The sequence below is a fragment of the Ylistrum balloti genome, unplaced genomic scaffold (assembly GCF_031769215.1).
Source record: "Ylistrum balloti isolate Yb309-2 unplaced genomic scaffold, AGI_CSIRO_Ybal_v1 Utg369814, whole genome shotgun sequence".
NCBI lineage: Eukaryota > Metazoa > Mollusca > Bivalvia > Pectinida > Pectinidae > Ylistrum > Ylistrum balloti.
This window is the reverse complement of record NW_026781985.1, coordinates 554,451-562,353: the sequence shown is the minus strand read 5'-3', so window position 1 is coordinate 562,353 and position 7,903 is coordinate 554,451.

The following is a 7,903-nucleotide window of genomic DNA, read 5'->3' as shown; positions in this document are numbered from 1 at the left end:
GTAGTAGAGTTAAGGTGCTTGGTGCACTTTGATCTAGTAATATCAGATAGAACCCTTATGTCCGAGAGGATAGGGGTTGGAATCATTGTCATTTTAAGCCTATTACAATAAAAAATGTTCCATACAATCCATTTAAGCTTCGGGTAGAGAACCGGACAACATCAGCAGAAGTGACAGTTTGGTGAGACGCTTGGCCCACTTATTTCAAAGATATTCCATGTATCGCGCCTACAATAGAAACGTTCTTTTGTCAACGCGTGTTGTTTACCACAGTGACATGGGAGCTGAGTACAAAACGGAAATTTATATAAATACAATAGTATGTGGCTTTTTCATGACATTGCATAAATAGCGAACACATCCTTGACTGTTTTCGTTTCTCTTAGATTTCCGGTAAAATCACAGGTAGGATGTGTCATATCCTTACCTTCGTCCACGTGCTGTTGCAGACCGGAAAAACAAGGGAGGTTAGTCCAACGTGCTTATGTGCTACTCTATCAATGGCTCTGAAAGGCGGTGACATGATTGATTGACAGGCTTTCTGTCTCCATGATTCTCCCGTGTCCGGGTATCGTCTCACCGACGAACGTCAGTGTTCTGTCTGCGAAGGCCTTCTTGACCTAGATTATGGCTTACCAGGGCTAGGCGATAACACATTTTGTCCTAAATATGAAATAGAGAGTGTGTGTTTTTTACGCTATGTGTGATTTTTTGAAACTTTTCTTGACTGTTTGTAGATACTTGAATAACTTATATTAGCCGGTTTAATTTTGGCAGGGACGTATATGTCTGTCATATACGTCCCTGATTTAGGAGATAAGTGTGTCCGTGTTGATACTGTACAAACCACTGATACTATTTTTATTTAATTAATTATAGGACAATCACAAACGATATTGTGTCGATATTTGAATCACTTTTTTCTCTCTCGTGCAAGTGATATAATACGGTATGCAAAAATTAAGAAGGATTACCTGGTATATCGAGCATATACGTCAGACATTTTTGCTCAATCAATTTGATATGAATACACGTGTATCTCGTAAACATAGTATTGTTTCTAATTGAATCATATTTAATTAATTCTTATGTTTGTACAAGGTACCTACCCATACTCCCCTGCGCATTTTCTCATTGAATCCTTATATATCATATCTTCATTTCTATCATTACGCCATCTTGAAAATGCTCAGTACCTCACAAACGTCTCTGGTATTTTCAATATGATAACTAAATTTCCACAATTCTTAATTCAGTTTAAGACGAGTCATCATATCATTTTATATTATACAATTTAAATTTTGCGTCTTATTGTTTTTTTTTCTTTTCTGCATTGCTAGATACAATAAATATAATTACATGTACTAGATAACATGCACGATCTCCACCCACACCCTCCCCGCCATCACTGACGTCAAACATTTCAGCATCCGCTTTTGATTCCGGACTCTGATTTTCTTTCGGTGCTTTATCAAAAAGTGTCGCAAAAAATCTTTCCGGTATATCCTAGCGATAAACTCGAAAAATGATGGGGGTTGATAATGACGTATATATTGCATTAACGATATAAATTATTGTCCTAAAGTTATTTAATTATACCGTGTGTGATATATTACATACATTTGAATTTTCACATTGATAAAATATCAATATTCTTAAAAAGAATTTAACAGCGGAATAAAGTGTATGGTTGAATTGTGTTGATTTTTTTTTATTGTCATTTCAACGTTACAGCATCACATGACTTGACATAGGTCCACGAAAAATGAGTCTGAGCGTAAAGGCTTGATGATGAACACAACCTACGCAACATTAAGCTTATGTTCCGTGTAACCCCCCTCCCCCCCTCTCCCACCCCCTACTCGCTTTTCCTATTTTCTCGACCGCTGGAAGGCCGAAGGGCTGCAATAGTTGACGTAAATACACGTTAAATATACAAATACATCTGTAAGTGGTCAGAACTGTGGATAGAACTCGTTGCACCGTGGCGATAACTGTGATTTATAACCCCCGTTACATAATTACCACAGGTGTTACCGGCAAGGGTACACGAATCCGTGAACATCTTGTAGATTACCTTTATTACAAGACCTAATAAATATATAAATGGACTTATTTTATGAGAACATCAAATTATGCGGCTACTTCAGGTAAGAACAGGCCTATAAAATGCAGACGTCTCTACCTATAAAGCCGGAAATCTAGAGATAATAATTTCTTTGAAATTGTCAAAAAGCAATTTATGGTCTGAAAATTACCTCCAACAAAGCCTTTAAGTTCTAAAGCCTATTTTAATTAAACACTTTAACACAGAAAGATATGTGTTTCCATTATTTTCCGTCATTCTCTCGTTCCGTTTAGGAGAAGGTCAGATAAGAAGAAGTGGACTGTTCTTTAGGTAACCAATGCTGTGAATGTCTTTGTGAATATGATATGCGAATCCTTATAAATATGAAGGGGATTTCCAAATAGAATATGTTATTTTCTCGTTATTCATAGAAATACTAGAATTGGTATCGGATGTCGCGAATTATCTTAATTGAAATGAGTTTCAAAAATAATTAAGAAATATTATAAAACACGGACTCCGTAAAAGATTTGTCATTGTACATATATGTGGGAAAAACACATCAAGTTCCGGAAGAGCAAGCGTCTTTTGCTTCATCGACGATACCAGTCATCTTAACCTTGTTAATTTCAAGCAAGTGATATCACGTACTCAGATGACAACAAGGTATGCAACAACAGAACCAACAGGCAAAGTAACGAGCATCAAACACGTCCAGCTTCATATCAAGCAAAGAAATAGAATATTTCTCTGAGAATGAATGAACCTATACATAAAATTTTATTGAATTATGTTAGAAATAAATAACTTTTCAAAAAAAAAAAAAAAAAAATAAATAAATAAATAAATAAAAAAATAAAATCATTGCAGTAATATCAACAGTTCTAACACCGTGATATGTTAGCTAAAATGAAATCATGATTATGTAATCAAATGCTATCCAAACTATGTATACATACACATGTACATAAAATAACAAGTCCACCGTTCTCGTGATTCCAATGGTAATGATTTTTCCTATTGATTATAAAATATGAATGTAAACTTAATTATTTAACAATTGAGAAACAAGTTATTTCAACTAAACACCCATTTTGGCCCGGATGTGGGAGAAAACAACAGTACCCGGGGAAAATTACACGTTATCGGGCAAATGACATTTTACCTCTTCATGTCCGTTCCGGGAATCGCACTCCGGACGGCTAGGTGAAAGTCGAGTGCGTTACCAGTGCTCCACACGATGTTATTTTGTACACAGACGGCGCCATGCAGTAGAAGCAATATTCATCAAATTATTGTATGTGATCAATATATGAGTTTGTAAATTTATGTTGTTTGTTTAAATGCAATAGACTTTTCATGTTCGTTAATTGCATACTGAAAAATACTTTAAATAAACCCTTCGTGTATTTTTGGATAATTTAGTTTCTGTAGTGGTGTTGCTTTTGTGTTACCAAATTTCATAACGTCATGTTTATTGCTATGTTGTTTGTTTTCGAATATTTGCTACAATATTTCTGTCATGCTGTAATGAATGAAACGTCTGTACATAATTATTTCTTCGAATAGAATTGTCCCCCGCCATATTGTACATTACTTAAGAATTTGAAACAATTAATTATGTATCTTTGTATCCTATATGCTGTATTGTATTTGGAATAAATAAGCTTGTAAACTGAATCAGACAAAACTTGTAAATGTATGCTACTTTTTCCTTAGGCCTTACGGCTTAACAACAACAACAAGAACAGAGAGAGACCGTATAACCATACACACACAAAAATGAACAATCAAAGACAGGCGGAGAGAGATTATTATCAGATAAGTACATTGTACATTAGCAGATAATTTTTACTGACTGCAAGTTAACAATAAATAATCATTTTTTCTGAATATTTCATTTCTTCTCTTGAACGCAAAATGTAAAAACTTGTCTGTTTTATCTAATTCTTTTAAATTGTTTACACTTAACAATTGTCTGAACAAGTTTATACACACTTGGTTTTCTATAAATAATGTCTTTTATTACATTTATGATGCACACACTCTGTTTTGTCTAGGAACCTTATGTTTTCAACCGCTTTCTACTACTAAATTCCCATCATTACCCTGTGTTATGAGTTGTGACCATAGACAGTTTCTATTAATTAAATCAAAACCTTTCTCATAAACTGTATAGTGGCAGTGAAACATGTTATCACTTTTCAACGCACTATTTACCAAAGTTTAAAGGTTTGAAGAGCAAAATAACATCTGTAGTAGAATTCTCACCCAAATTTAAACCCAAAGTGAAATTCTGATATCATATTGTATTAATTATCCCATTCCATTAACTTTTGATTAAGCATTGACGTAAATAATTTATCCGAACAATTTATCGATGTCACACCTCTGTAATCATTCAGACCATAAGCATCAACTCCCCTCCTCCCTTTTTATATTCATCCTGCAACTGGCGCTGCCATTGTCGGAATACACCTGCCACATGTATTTTTTGCTGTATTTGGCAGTGACGGAAAACAGCTGTATTTTAGCACGCGCGTTAATTCAACAGAACTACTTTCTGAAATGACTTTAAAATTACGTAAAACAATAGAAATGACTGTTGAAATAAACGCTTTTATAAGTTGTCATATACAAGGTTAGTTTCAAAATATCATAAAATCGCTGACGTATTCGTTAAAGTTTGGAACTATATTTCTCCGCGGAGCGATGACATTGGCGTACGTCATCAGACAAAATTCAGCGTAACGTCAACGTGAGGGTTAACAAAGATTGAACAACAAAACTGTTGAAGGTTTGATTTTCTGATTCTCAGTCAAAGTGGCAGGATAAATGCAATAACTGGTCTTATAATATAAGCTGCATTTTGGCTCGGGATAGAAAGCCCTTCCACCTCCGGAAAATCTTCACTATACTAATCCAATATCATATCGATGTCAAAAATTAAACCAAATTTGGTTCAAAATCGAAGTTATTTGATGAAACCTAAGAAATGATCTATTTTCACTAGAAAGAGAGTTAATATCATTTATTTGAACAAGAAGACCAAAAGTACCATCAATGTTCATTACAAATACACAGCATTGTTATTCAAAGTGGGCATATCCGATCAATTTCAACCAATTGATACCACAAAATTAAACTTTAAACACTCGGCTCTAAATTGTGACATTTATAAGTGATTACATGTAAATGTCATTTCCTCATTTTTTTGCTCGAAATTTGACTCCTACACACCTTTCCACCAGCTATCCTGCTTCTCAGACTGCTGGTTTACCAGAAATCTTTGACGAGTTTTGACAAATTTTCCAATGAATATGGTTCAAGGTAATTTCTTTTCGCAAACTTTGTCAGGCTTCATTTGTATGACTTATCAGCCAAGGTTATCCCTTGTGGCCTTGAGTATGGGTTAAGGTAATTTCTTTTGGCAAACTTGGTTGCCGAAGTTACCCCTTCGGACCAGGTGAGCTAGATGTAACAAGGGAAAGTATATCTTATATATATAATGAATTAAAACTGACATTTTTAGGAAAGCACAACTTCAGTGATGGTGGTGAATCTCACGAAGTCTGATAAAGATTTGTTTAAACTGTCGTCGGAGATCTCCGGATTAATTATTTACTCGTGTCCCTTCAATATTTTTGATGGACTGATAAAAAGATTATTGGCAAGATGTATGCTTACTGTTATCATCTTATCTACCTGCATTTATTGATGTGGGATAAAATAAGATGTTTTAAGGCAGGTCTTGTCGTTCAGTTGTTGTTTATTTTGATCTCTCGTGAAGGTGACATCTGAGTCGACTTTAATGGACATCACCTCCTTCTTTATTTTTTCAACTGTTTATTATGCTGTCTTTGTTTCAAAAGTCCAAAAGTGTCTGTGAATCTTTCTTTCATTCATTATTTAGCTTTCTTTCAAAGCTTTAAAAAAGAGTTGATGTTATCAATATGTTAAGATGGTTTGCTTAACAATCCGACATTGTATCTTGGGGTGACAACCCCAATTACTATACTACAACATATTACGAGGGAAGCAATATGGTAGCTAGGGGCGACAACTCTGATCATAACTATACCACAAGACAGTCATTACGAGGGAAGCAATGCTAATGTGTTGATATCATGGAAAGAAAACACAGGACTAACTTTGTTTGCACTGATTTGCTGGAATCTTTATTTCCCCTAATTAATATACAATGCAACACTTTCTACAGAGTTTTACTGTTACCAACAACACCTCTGATCAGTACATTGACGGCTCACATCACATTTCTTATGTTCAATCTTCAACAACTCAAAATTTTAAACAAATATGTCTTCTTTTCTTGTCATTACATTTTTTGAAAAATTGGATTTTCTTTCCTGGTTCATGACAGAATGAAAAACACTTTAGTCTTATGATTGTTTTGAAAGTTTTGACTGATTAACAGAAAACCAAAGCAATTTTATTTTATTTATAAATACATCTCTTTCCACATGATGAAAAAAAATCCTGAATTCCAGCAGAAATTATTCAATTCTAAGTGACTTTCAGTTCAATATCTAGATTTATGAAACTTGAGTCATTGATTACTGAACAAGACAAACAGGATGTGATGATGTTGATATGACAATGAATGCTTATTGGTGAATTGATGTATGAATTTGGGACAAAACATTTTGGCAATACTGTTGACATTGTACAAATATCTACCAAAGTGTAACAGAAAGGCCACACTCATATATATAATTCACTGATACTACTTTATTAATTTTTGCTTCAAGTTTTTTCCTAAATACAAATTGCAATTTTAAAAACAAAAATTTTTTTTTATCTTTTTATCTAGAAAAATGACTTACATATTGTAAATAAAAATAGGGTTTTCAAGTAACTCTATCACTGCAAAAATGTTTTCACTCTTAGTATTGCTTCTGATATTGTGGAGTCTGTTGTCTGTCGTTGGATGACTTCTCTGTGACTTTGTCAGTAACACTTTGGTAGAGAGGCAGTAGTACGGACACATAATTTGATAAAAGTATAACAAGGCAGATTTCCATCTGCATATATACTAACAACAAATGGAAATTTATATAAAAAAGCATAACAATATATCTAGTGTACAAAGTTTGTCATTAATTGAACACATTGACTTGAGAAAGTTGAAATAAGGGCGAGAGATATTCTATACAATATCATTTTAGTAAACGAGTTTAAATGCAACTGAATGAACACTTAGTTATTGCAGTTTTAACTTGAACACAATCTGGAGATAAAAACAGGAAATAATCTTTTACAAAAATAATGAAAACTTGCATGACACGCTGAAGAAATCAAACCTCTTCTAATGAGATGTTGTTATCTTGAGACAACTTGACACTGTATATGGTAGCAGCTCTCACTGTCTTGGTGATGAGAACTCAACCCAAATGGCAGGAGTCTTAAGTTAATAAACATGAGGCTTGCTGAGTGCTTTGCAACTTAAGAATCTTACCTGAAGTGTTGAGATTGCCCATCTCACAATTTTCTCTTACCCTGTGGGGTTTTAAATGCTAATTTGTTGTTTCGCCAGAGAACTTGCTATCTACATTACAGTTAGTCAAGTGATTCATAGTAATGTGATTTTGATTGTTGGTTTTGGATTTCTTTCCAATGAGCATATAAACAGTCTATTGTCTATAGCATTACCTTAAATCAATACCATTTGACTTGACCAAAAATATGGCGGTCACAGGTGATAAATTGTTCGCTGGTCTACATCGAGATACCTATGTTTGATAATTTAACAAAATAGGAAGACTTGTATATATTTAAGACATACAGGATTTTACAAACAAAAGTACAAAAGAATAG